This window comes from Emydura macquarii, unplaced genomic scaffold (genome assembly GCF_026122565.2).
Source record: "Emydura macquarii macquarii isolate MOO-44397 ecotype Brisbane River unplaced genomic scaffold, CSIRO-AGI_Emac_v2 contig_2205, whole genome shotgun sequence".
NCBI lineage: Eukaryota > Metazoa > Chordata > Testudines > Chelidae > Emydura > Emydura macquarii.
In genome coordinates, this window is record NW_027132342.1 from 15,878,011 (window position 1) to 15,889,923 (window position 11,913).

The following is an 11,913-nucleotide window of genomic DNA, read 5'->3' on the forward strand; positions in this document are numbered from 1 at the left end:
TGTAGATCAGGCCTCAGACAATAATCAGATAGTTATCACAGATCAAGGGGATCTTGAGAGCACACAGCAGACTCTGCATTCATTACAGCAGGGAGAGAGAGGTGTGAGTTACCTCTTCCTGCCAGGAAGGACTGGTGATAGTAACTGCCACTGCCCTCCCACAGGGTTTCCACCAGGGCAGGACAGATTTCAAATCCACCAGCAGCTGGCTGGGCCAGGGCACTACCTAACTATTCTGACAAAAGCCATTAGATCTTCAGGTAGTGCGGTTCCTCCCTAGAGGGACCAGGACTGCGGCCATTTAGGCCTGCCATAATTCCCCCTTCAGTGGACTTTCTGCAACACATACCATGTGACCCATCCATGCCTGGGATAGCACCTGAAAATGCCAACGTCAGGGTAGGCTGCAAAAGGAGAGCAGATTCTCCCAACACTGGTGGATGACACTTAAGTCAGACTTCCCAACCAGCCACAAACAGTGCTTCTGATTCCCCACACTGGTCATCAAGAAGCTAACACAAAATATACATAGCCCCCTTTACTGCATTTCAGTATCTGGCTCCCAATTAGCCACTAGGTTCAGTAAAGAGATCAGTTATTTAAAAGTCTATGCTCTTTACCAAAAAGGTTCTCTGACCCCAAAGGGTCAGCCACATTACCAGATCAACATAAGTTTGGATCTTACCCAAAATCCCACGCTGCCAGCCAATCCTTTAGTAAGTAAAATTAAAGGTTTATTATTAAAGGAAGGAAACAAACTATAGAAATGTTAAAGTATTAAAGCAATCAGATGCATACAAATGATTTGAAAGTCCATATATATCAGGTTTCCAGTAGAACTGTGGAGTTTGCAGGCTTGTATAGTCCCTCTGGTGTACATCTAGTATCTGGATGGGTCTCAGTTCTTTGGTTCACAGCTTCAGTTGCAGATGAATTGATTCAGAGGTAGGTAAAGAAAGACTGAAGTGAACACTAAAGATAAAATGGATGAGGTCATGGTGCTGCAGCTGCCTTTTATGTCCCTTTTCCATGCTGTTTGTGGAAATTTACAGAAAAAAGATGGAGAGTCCAGGGTCACATGAGTATGTCACCTGCTGACTCATAAGGTGTAGCCCCTGGGTCCTTTCCCTGGGCTTACTGTATCTTTGAGTTCCCTTAATGAGCCATTAAGCAGCTTATTGCTGCTGTGCTGCTATCCTGTCTGGGGTGTTGCCCAGAAACACAGCACAAGTTGAAATACAGATACATCAGACATATCCGTAACTTCCAATACAAATAGGACACATACATAAACAATATCATCTTACTTAGCAAATTATAGCCTTTCTAACGGTACCTGATGTGGTCTATTCCATATGAATTATTGTAATTTTGAAATATTGATGTTACATAATATTATAAATGGTCCTCTTACTCCAGACAGCGTCACACATCACACTTGCAGAAGCCACTCTGCGCCCCTGGCTGAATCCGGCCTTTTGTCTACAACTGTTCCCAGGTTTCTCATGAGAGACAAGCCACCATAAGTGATCCTTTACTTCTATTGGATTCAAACTGCTGGATGGAAAACACTTGTTCCCAAGACAGGGAAAGAGTAATACAAGTTAAATGCCTGAACACAGATCAGGCCAGACAAGTTTTGTCAAATCCCAGACTGAACCAAAACATAATGTATGTCATCCAGCCAGGAACAAACAAACCCACCCAGCCAGGAGGAGATTTGATAAAAGCAATGAGACAGCTGGCAACATTAACTGTAAGATAGTACCCGTCAGCACAGAGATAGCCTTATCTCCTCTGCTGCCAAGATGGGACATGCTCTGCTGTTGCATAGTAGATGGTGATGCAAGGCCAGTGGAGACCTGTTCTCTGTTCATGTGTGTGCATATAGCATAATTTTTCAGGGGTGTCTCTTTGACTCACCGCATCTCATTAAAACAGGATGTGAACAGTCTCTGAACCGCTCCATGATACCATCTCCCTGTGATTCAGGGACCAGAAATTACTAAAACACTGCACCATTTAATCTGGACACACAGCTGGGTGATTTGATGCCATTTAGCTGCAGTAACAGAATACAGTGGCCACAACAGGAGGGGGAGCTCTGGCTGCACCAAAGGGCAGGGGCAAAGGAGGGACTGTGCTGCACACCCAAGCCAGCGAGAGGAGGGCGGGAGCTCCTCTGATTTTAGCATGGGAAAGAGACTGTGCTGCTCCCACTGTGCACTCCCCCTCCCTTTATCCCCTGTTGTAGCACCACCAAGGAAAGGCCCCAGTGGGAAAAAACAAAGCACAAACTGCAGGGCCTGGAGATGTTGGGATAGGAATAAATAGCCCATGGGCTACTTAGACTGTATGCTCTTTGGGGCAGGGACCATCCCTTTGTACTGCGTTTGCACAGTGCCTGCTACAATGGGGTCCTGGCCCATGACTGGGGCTCCTCGGTGGACTGATGTTTGTGTCTAGAGATGATGTATAGAGTTTGACTCGCTCTTTGGGATCCTCCAGCTTTAGGTGTCACGTGAGATATAACCCAACAGATTCCATCACTCTCATCCCCACAGCCAACTCACGGGGCATCCCCCAATTCATTGTGTCATAGGGTTTAAGGTCAGAAGGGACCACCAAAGCGTCTAGTGTCCAATCTCCTGTAAATCAAAGGCCACCAACACCATCCAGCACCCACACACTAGACCCAGCAATTATTCCCCACTTACACAGTGACCCTTCTGAGGGGTTACTAAGGCAGGTGGGAATGAAGGTCCGTGTGTCACATCTCACCTGGGAACACCTGAAGGAATAGCAGCTTGCTTGCTGGGAAATACAAAGGGCTTCTAGTTCTGATTGGGCCAGCAGCTGGACATCCTGCACAGCCAACACCATGCACACAAACTACAGCTGCCCCAAAAGGCATCCACAAGGGATTCACTCAAAGTCCTGCCAAGAGCTGTGCTAGAAATCTCTCAGTGGCCAAGGACAGTTCTCCAAAGGCAGGAAGCTGGGGGCCATCAAACCCAACATGGAGAGGAGTGTGCACCCATCCAGGTACATTTCAGATCTCTCCTCCTTTAAGGCTTCTTTGCCTTCTTTTGGTCCCACAGTCCCAGCTCTCTTGCATCCCCCAGCTGCTGGCCTGCTTCCTCTTCAATCAGCAGCCACACCCCTGCTGTCCCTCAGCAGGCAGTCGCCTGCTGGCAAAGCAGGGCTGGAGCAGGCAGCATGTGGCATCTGGAAGGGGGCGAGGCTCTAGAGCAGCCAGGAAAGATATTGCTGACAGCAGTGGAACAGCCTCCTCCAGCTGCTTCACAGTCCTGACTTCATCCCTGATTGAAGTTTCTCAGGGTGCTTCGGGCAGTCCTGGGCAAATCAGGATAGCCAGCAAGTATGGGATTTCCAGCAGAGGCCAAGGACTGCCAATCAAATTGCCAGCAACTAACCCTGTATCAGATGCACAGCTGAGACCATGCCCAGGCTACATATTCAACCAGTGGGGCATCTAGAGGAGGTAACTCCTAGGATCTCCCTTAGCTCCATTTTAAAACCAGGCTGCATAGGTCTGACTTTCCGAGCTTCCCGGACAGTTGCTCAACTAAGCATCCCCAAGAGTAGCTCTGATATTTCACACTTGATTGCCACCGCAACCGTAGATGTATTTACCATCCAGCCCTGGTGATTCACTGCGTTTGGTTTTCTTATGTTGCTCCGTAACTTCCATCGTGGAAGCTGTATTCTCTGCTAGGGCCATACTTTGCTCATGGAATATACTTTTGCAATAGGAATTCCATCCCCTTTGCCATCATCCTTTCCAGTAAAAATGGATACCAATAAATTAAAGAAATGCATTAGGCCTCTTTTCTACTTCTACCACTCCTCCAAATCCTCCCTCCACTCTCTGATAGTGGCAGAGATGAAAGCCATGACTCAAGCCATCTGGTTTCTAACAGAGAATCCATTTACCTTTTCAATAGCCTCCCTCTGTCATTATCATTTGCAGTGAGCACTTCACCAGCAGAAGGTTTGTCCCAATCTGGGGCTCCAACCTGCAACTACTCCGTGCTTCGGCAACTTCAGTGAGGCTCCACCTGGCAGGATCTGGGCCTGGTTTTGTACACAGGATTTCTGCTCTTTAAAAGAGGTTAACTGAGCCCTAACAGACTCAGGTGCTCCACCACTTAACTTAATTGCATTTCACTCTCCCCATTTCTTTGTTGGTTTAGAGAAACACAAACCATCCCTGCTTCTGAAACAGTCTTAAATAGCGTCCAAGCTGCCTCTGTATTCTGGGTTTTCAACAAGTCTCTTTGCTGTACTCTTCAGCCTGCCATGTTAAAGCCTTCCCTCCCACTCCTGCCCTCTGCAAGAGCGAATTCAATTGTCCTTTTTCCTGTGGGAGAAGTATGCAGCATCTTTTCCGAGCACTAATGCAGACAGACAGGCATAAAGGGGAGCACTGCCAGGGATTCTTCAATGGCACCAAGAGACCCCTTGGGTGGCTGGCTCGACAGGAGGGTTTGCACCGAGGAGGGAGGTAGCAGATGCTGATGCTCACTTCAAAATGCTCACAACATTCACTTCCTCTGCTTCTCTGTCCCTCTGGCCCATTTGCTATTAGGATACTAATAAAACCAGCTCTGAAAAAGAGTTTTTAATCCAGAGATCTGAAAATACTTTAAGAAAGGAGGTAAGTGTAATTAATCTATCTAGGCATAAAAAGGGCAAATGGCTTGCCTAAAATCACCCAGCAGGACAGTGGCAGCTCCTGATTCCCTAGCCACTCAGCAGACTTATGCTACCATGACTGCAGCCTGGTTTCCCAGATCACAAGGGACCCATCATCAGACTGCAAAAAGGCACCTGCTGCATTAAGAATTTACAGTGCAGAAGAAAAGGGTCTGGACAGCTCATGAGCATGCTCCTTGCTGAACATCAGTCACTTAGGAACTGCTGAATATTCAGGGGAGACAAATTCCTATTAAACTAGAGGTGAAAAACCTGAAATTGTCAACTCTGTCACTGGCTCTTAAATAGCAACCCTCTATGGGGAAAAGCATTGAAAACTCTTCCAGAGATTGGGGCAGCCAAGGTCAGGGAATAGCGTGGTTTCAAATCCAGAGGACAGTGTAAAACGTATGCACAGAGTGATGTCAGGAGAGGAGATGCTGGCTCTGTTTCAAGGGAAAGTAGCAGAGGCAACTCAGCCAAAAATCCAGCAACTGTCTGCTGCAGTCAGCTAAAAGAGGCAAATAGGAAGAGAGAACAAAGGCACTGCAGTACAGAGTCTGCAAAAGTAAAGAGTCTACAGTGTAACACATCACCGGGCAAGGAGTAACCTAACTGGAGAAACAGAACCCGCCCTTACAGGCTACATCTGAAGTTCTAGCACCCAGTGTAATGAAATACCTGGTAGGAGGTGTCAGAAGATGGTAACAAGCAATACTGCTTGGACTGGACACACACACGACTATTCAAAACCAAAAGAGCATGTTGGGCGGGGAGGAAGGATTGATGGGCTCCAGGGGAGATGCACAGACAACCACAGCTGAGCCCTGGCTGCTGGAACTTTTTTCCATATGATCTTTGGAATCAGCTGAGGAAATCTCAGATGCAAACATTTTTCTTTCTGATCCCTGTGCATTTAATTCTATGTGTCTGTGATTCAATTACACAATTTCATAGATCTTTTGGAACTGATGAATATTTAATAGCCCTTCTCCTGCCTTCCCCCCACTGCCCTCTGCTGGATGGAAAGCACTAGAGCTGCTCAAAAGTATGAGAACGCCTCCCTCTAGTAGTCCTAACCCTGAAGTATATTCTCTGTTACTACTAGTACACAAAGAAGGGCTCCAATTTGCGTGTGGTGACATCCCCAGCTAGCAACTGCAAGCCAACTGTTCTACGTCCTAATACTACTATGTAAGAGGGAATGTTTCCTGGGCTAGAATTAGTAATAATATGGAGCTTTTCAGCTCATCATCAGTTCAAATGTGGTCCAGGACAGTGTTGGCTGAGAGGCATGGCCGCCCTAACTACCTGTGTAAAGTGAGTTGGGGGAGGTAGTCAGATTTGCATGCCAGAGGTCAACATCCCACATGACATAAACCACCACTGTAAGCTGCACAAATGAGCTCCCTTGTTGACAGACCCAGCAGCAAAACCCAAAACTCTCTTCATTTTACTGAAGCACATTGATGTGGATAGCATCAGTGTGACGTGGAATTGAATCAAAGGGGTAAGGAGCACAGGCTCTGCATTAGGTTTGGGGGAAGGAACAGAAGATGTTCGGTGGACGGCCATAAATATTGGTGCTGTATCTCGGTTCATCCAACGTCTTCACTGGTGATACAGAAGGCGCAGACAATGTTCTAATTCAATTTGCACATGCTACTTAATTGGAAGGAGCTGCAAACACTAAGGAGGTGTGACATTCCCCCCCTGCAATCTGGACTAGTGTGTAGCTGTGTCACCCTAATCCCTCACTCCTGGGCCCCGACTTACTCTGCTTTGCTATGTGGACCACCCACTCCTGGGTCAGCCCACACCCAGCCTCCTGCGAGTAATCGGTCCCTGACCTAGTGAAGGAGCACTTTTGGCCAGCTGCTCATGGGATTGACCCCAAGCAAACACCACCAAACCCAGATACAACCCCGGGAACTGCCATTTTACAGAGTTCAGTGCTGTACACTGCACCCTGCAAGCTCATTACATTTGTCCATCAATTTATCAAAGAAATTGATATGCACCAGCTCTGACACTCCAAGTGATGTCTCTACACGCACTCAATCCACATGCACGGTTTTAGATAAAACAAACATAAATTTATTGACTACAGCAAGATTTTAAGTGATTTAAGTCAGATTAATATGAATCAAGGATTTAGCCACAATTAACTAATAGATAAGTTTAGTTTAGGATGTGAGTTAAACACTTCAGTAGCCTTTCAGTCCTTAATGTTAGCTTACCCCACAGGCTGGCTGAGATGACTCCTGCAGCCAGGCCACCCCCCCCCAGGGCAGTCAGTCAGTGTCCTTGATGTTGCATTGCAGATGGATTCCAAGGGAGAACTCCAGAAACAAAGATGCCTCTGCTTTTAACAAGTTTCCTCGACACTTCCTGGGGTCAGGTGATCGGCCATGTCCAGGATTGGGAATGGTTTCCCTCACCTGAGTCAAATGAGCCTCACCTTAGCAGGTGCTCAGGGCAGTCCACTGTTCCTGTATGCATGCCTCTGCAAGGCATGAACCCTCACTTTGCTTGGTGTTTGCCTGGGTCTATTCAAACCATGTGAGACACACTTTTGGGGATATTACAGGGCAGAGTTTCATATCTGTACATATGTGACATTGCAGGAAACATGCTACCATAACAATAATGTTCAGTATGTCATGAGCATTCCAAAAACACCTTACATGACGTACTTTGCATTAGACAATACAGTCACACTATAGGGGTGAACATGAATGACACAGATCGCACCATAAGGGTGTACATGTGGTACAGCATGTCACAGGAGGACAGAAAAACACCACAATGGGACTCTGAACAACAAAAAATAGGAGCAGTTCAGTGATCTAACCAGGACAATGCAACTGACAATATCTTTGGGGGGAGAGCAGGGGAAACAATCTAGACTGGTATTTGATAGAAGACACTTGAGAAAAGCAGTAATGCCAAAATGCTAAAGCTAGAAATAAATCAACAGCATATTAGATAAGGACTTGAACTGATGTGGTGGCTATATCAAAAGAGTATCAGCACATTTGAGCTGCACAAAAGCATCACATCATAGAGCAGGGAGAGGATACACCCTTTCTATCTAGCTCTGATATGATTATACCTAAAATACTAGGTTCCACCCTGGGTACCATAAAGATGTCAAAAAGATTAACAGAAATGCAACAAGAAGCATAAGGGTCCACAAAGATTGACTCATAAGGAAAGATTACACTAGCTAATTTGAAATGCACTGGAACACAGTTGGTGGGAGGGTGTGGCAGCTGTCACATATCTGTGAAGGGCATAAACAATAAGGTAGAAAGAGAAATGGCCCAACATGGTATAATGGAGCAATGGGATAAAATTAAGAAAAGAAATATGAAGGTTGAACAAGAACTATTTCCTAATAGCAAAGCAGATTAGTCTTCTTCATGGCTAGTGGCATTTAAGATCAGCTTGACAGAACATCAGAGAACATACATGGGGCAGTGGGGTGAGACAGACTAGATGGGACCTAATAGGCCATTTCCCTCTCTAGCACCCATGGGCCCAATTTTGCAGGCACTTATACGTGAATAACTTTACCCGTCTGTAATCCCATTAACACAAGTGAGTTTGCAGGATTGGACTCGAATGGACTATGTAGGATTGTACTCTTCTCAGTCCTACAGATGGTTCTTCAAGTCCAGACAGACTGGTAGGCAGAAATGATGTTTGGAGTGCCCCAGTCCATACTATGCAGTATCAGTTCTAAAACTAAGCAGAGGACTTCAGTTTCCAAGGTTGCCAAGTTGGCACCTTTCACCAGCATTAAATTAAAAATAAAAAAGGCACTGTGTAGAGAACACATAATGTTCCCTCCAAGACCACTAGAGCACAGAAAATACAACCAGTGCTTAAGTGTCATAATTAGAGCCAGACTGGATTGTTGAAGCATTAAGGAGAAAGAGGACACACTGAATTTGAATTTTTTTCCAGGATTTTTTCCCAGCAGCTGTTCAAACAAGAAGGAAAAAGTTTTTTCCAAATTAAAACAGGAAGGAATGCTGTTTAATGACATATGTGACCACTTTAAAGTGAGCCAGGACAGGAAGCAGCTCACATTCTGGTTTTTATATTTTTAAAATAAAATAATTTCCTATAATGAGCTCTCACCTTTTACAGTAAATTAAATGCAAGAGAATTACAGTAAAATTGAAGACTTCACAAAATTCAAAGGGAAAGGGAAAACTTCCACTAAAAAAAAAAAACAATCTGAAATCTCATACTTAATATTGTTACAAATAATTTTTATTAATGGGGTGGGGAGGAGAAAAGAATTTCTCCTTCATTCTGCTTCTTTTACACATTTGGCAGCACTTCGTGGGCAGTCAGTTTCACTTTTCCCTCTCTATATTCAATCAGTTGTGGATTTAACTTCTTTGTGTCTCTCTCCACAGCAACAGAAGTAAAATATTGACATAGGAAAACGTCCTCAGAAAGCCAGTTTCCAGGAGAACTCAAACAAGTTTGAAGCTGAAATTACTGCTAACTCATTTTAAGTTGATTAGATTTCAGGTCAGTGTTTCTTTAAGGTTCCAGCAGCATCTGTGACTCAGCCCCTTGCACATACATTACAGTAGATGTTGTTTTACAGCCCTGCAGATGATGTGAATGTTAATATCTTAATATACAGGCTCAGTGTGGCCAAGCTGGCATGGCCGCTGGAGCAGGTACTTTAGCATTTCCTTCCTCTATTTATTTAAGGTTACACCTGCATCATTACAGACCTCTGCAGTAAATAACATGGAGCCTTACTGAGCCCAAGAAAGAGAAGGGGGTGCATTAGCTAATATGGGTGGTTCAACCAGCAGCCTGCAACCCAGATCCAATCCTTGGGATGATTCTGTCTGGCCCCACATGATTTTGTTCTACAAAATGGCATTCTCAGTGCAGCGTGACCTCACATACACTGTATGTACAAGATCACGCTATATGGAGGATGCCATTTTGTAAACCAAAATGGTATCCTCTGCAAAACATTACCTTGCACAGTAAACGTGAGGTTAAGCCACATGGAGGATGCCATTTTGCTTCTGTACGTTGCCCATAGAGGTGCCATGCAATTTGCATGCGACCCACATCACTGAAAAGATTGGACCATCAGCAACCAGAGACCTTGAGAATAAATGTAGAAATTGCCCTACAGGATCAAACGGGATGTCAAACCCCTCCAATACCTTGTCTCGAAAATTTCTCCCAGAATTCTTCTTAATAAAAGTAGTGAAAAAAGGAGAACCAGTTGACAATTTATTTAGACTTCAACAAGAGGCTACTAACAAAACAAAACAGTTCTGGGGCAAGAGGTAAAGTATATTCCTGGATCAAAAACTGGCTGAGAGACAGAAAACAAGGAATAGGATTAAATGGTCTGTTTTCATCACGGCAGAAGGTTAACAGTAGGGCACCTCAAGCTTCTTACTAGGTCCTGTGTTGTTTAATATGATGATGTAGAACAGAGTTCCCCAAGCTATGGGGCATGCCCCCCTATGGGCTCACGAAGGAATATTGGGGGGGAGGGGCCGCGGCAGGGCCTGGGCCAGCCCCCATAGGGGGCCAGGGAGAGAGTGTGCCGCTACCCAGCCCCACTCTTCTCCCAGCTCTGCTCCAGCCCTGTCCCTAGTCACGGGTCCACACCTGATCACAGCTCCACTCCTGACCCTGGTTGCAGCCTCAGCCCCGTGCCCGTCCGTGGTTCACATTCCAGCCCCTGGCTCCCATCCACAGCCTCTGGCCCTGTCCCCAGCTGCAACATGGGCACAGTTCCACTTCTGGCCCTGTTCCCGGCCCTGGCCCCTAGCTCAGCTCCCATGGGGGGCACAAACAGGGGAGTATAGCATAAAAAGTTTGGGGACAACTAATCTAGAAAGTAGTGAGGTAGCAACACTGGCAGATGACAAAAGTTATTTAGGTTAGTCAGGACCAGAGAGAGCTGTGAGACACTTCAGAGAGATCTAACCCAACTGGGTGAATGAGCAAATCAACTCTGATGTTAATAAGCACACACTTCAGGGAAGATACTAACTACTTGTATATATCACAGGGTTCTAAATTAGCTTATCAACCCAAGAAAGGGACTGGGCATCATTACAGATAGCTCAATAAAAACCTCTACCCAATGCATATATGAGGTCAAAAAAAGCTAACAGGATTAATAAGTAATGGGGTGGAAAGTACTACTAAAAACATTGTGATGCCTTTATGTAAGTCAACCTCACCTTGAATACTGTGTGCAGTGCTGGTCACCCTATCTCACAAATAGTGCAAACCTGGAAGGGTTTCAGAGAAGAGCAATGGGAATGATCAAAGGCCTGGAAAAATTCCCATCTAAAGAGAATGAAAAGTTTAAGGGTGTTCGCCTTATATCAACTAACGAATGGCACAGCGAAGATTCAGTGGTTTGAAAGCGTCTCTCGGCCCAGCCTCGTAACACAGGAGCAAGGAGCCATTCACTGAAATTGAAACGTGAGACATTCAAATGGGTAAAAGCAAATCCTGACTGTGTTAAGAAAGACAAACCAGTGGTGCCTGGGGAACTCACTGAGCCCCAAGAACATCACAAGAGTCAAGGAGTGGCAGGATATTTCTAAGGAGAGCAAGAATATCCTGGGGAAGGTGTGAGACCCTCCTCTGCAGGCAGAGATGGGAGGGGCCTGCCCACAGCAGCCACGGATCAGCTAGACCCCCACAGCCAGGGCCCCCACATGTGGGGGAAAGGGTACACTTTACAGGGGCTGGGGGGACGGACCCAGCCCAGGCTGCAACCCCCATGGGTATGGGTGTGGGAGGAGGGCCCATGTTACAAGTTTGTACTGGGCCTGAAAAAATTATGCTTGGGTCCTGCCCACAGCACAATACTGTGCAGCCCTAGTTTCAGGGTCAGCTGTGGCAGACCCAGTCTTGCTGGGCCCAACTCTGCCTTGTGGTGGGCAGTTCCGCAGGCCCTTCACCAGCATATGTCACAGGGCTCAGGCTCAGCTTAGGCAGGGGGTGGGGGAATGGTCCTTTCCCCGAAGGTCTCCCACCCAGTGTCGAGCCCCGCCCCCAAACCAACAAAACCCTTTTAGAGGACACGCGCCCCCTCCTCCACCCGTACCCGAGGCGGAAGTTCTCCCTCCAACCGGAAATGCCCAAGTTACTTCCCCAATCACAGGCCGCCGC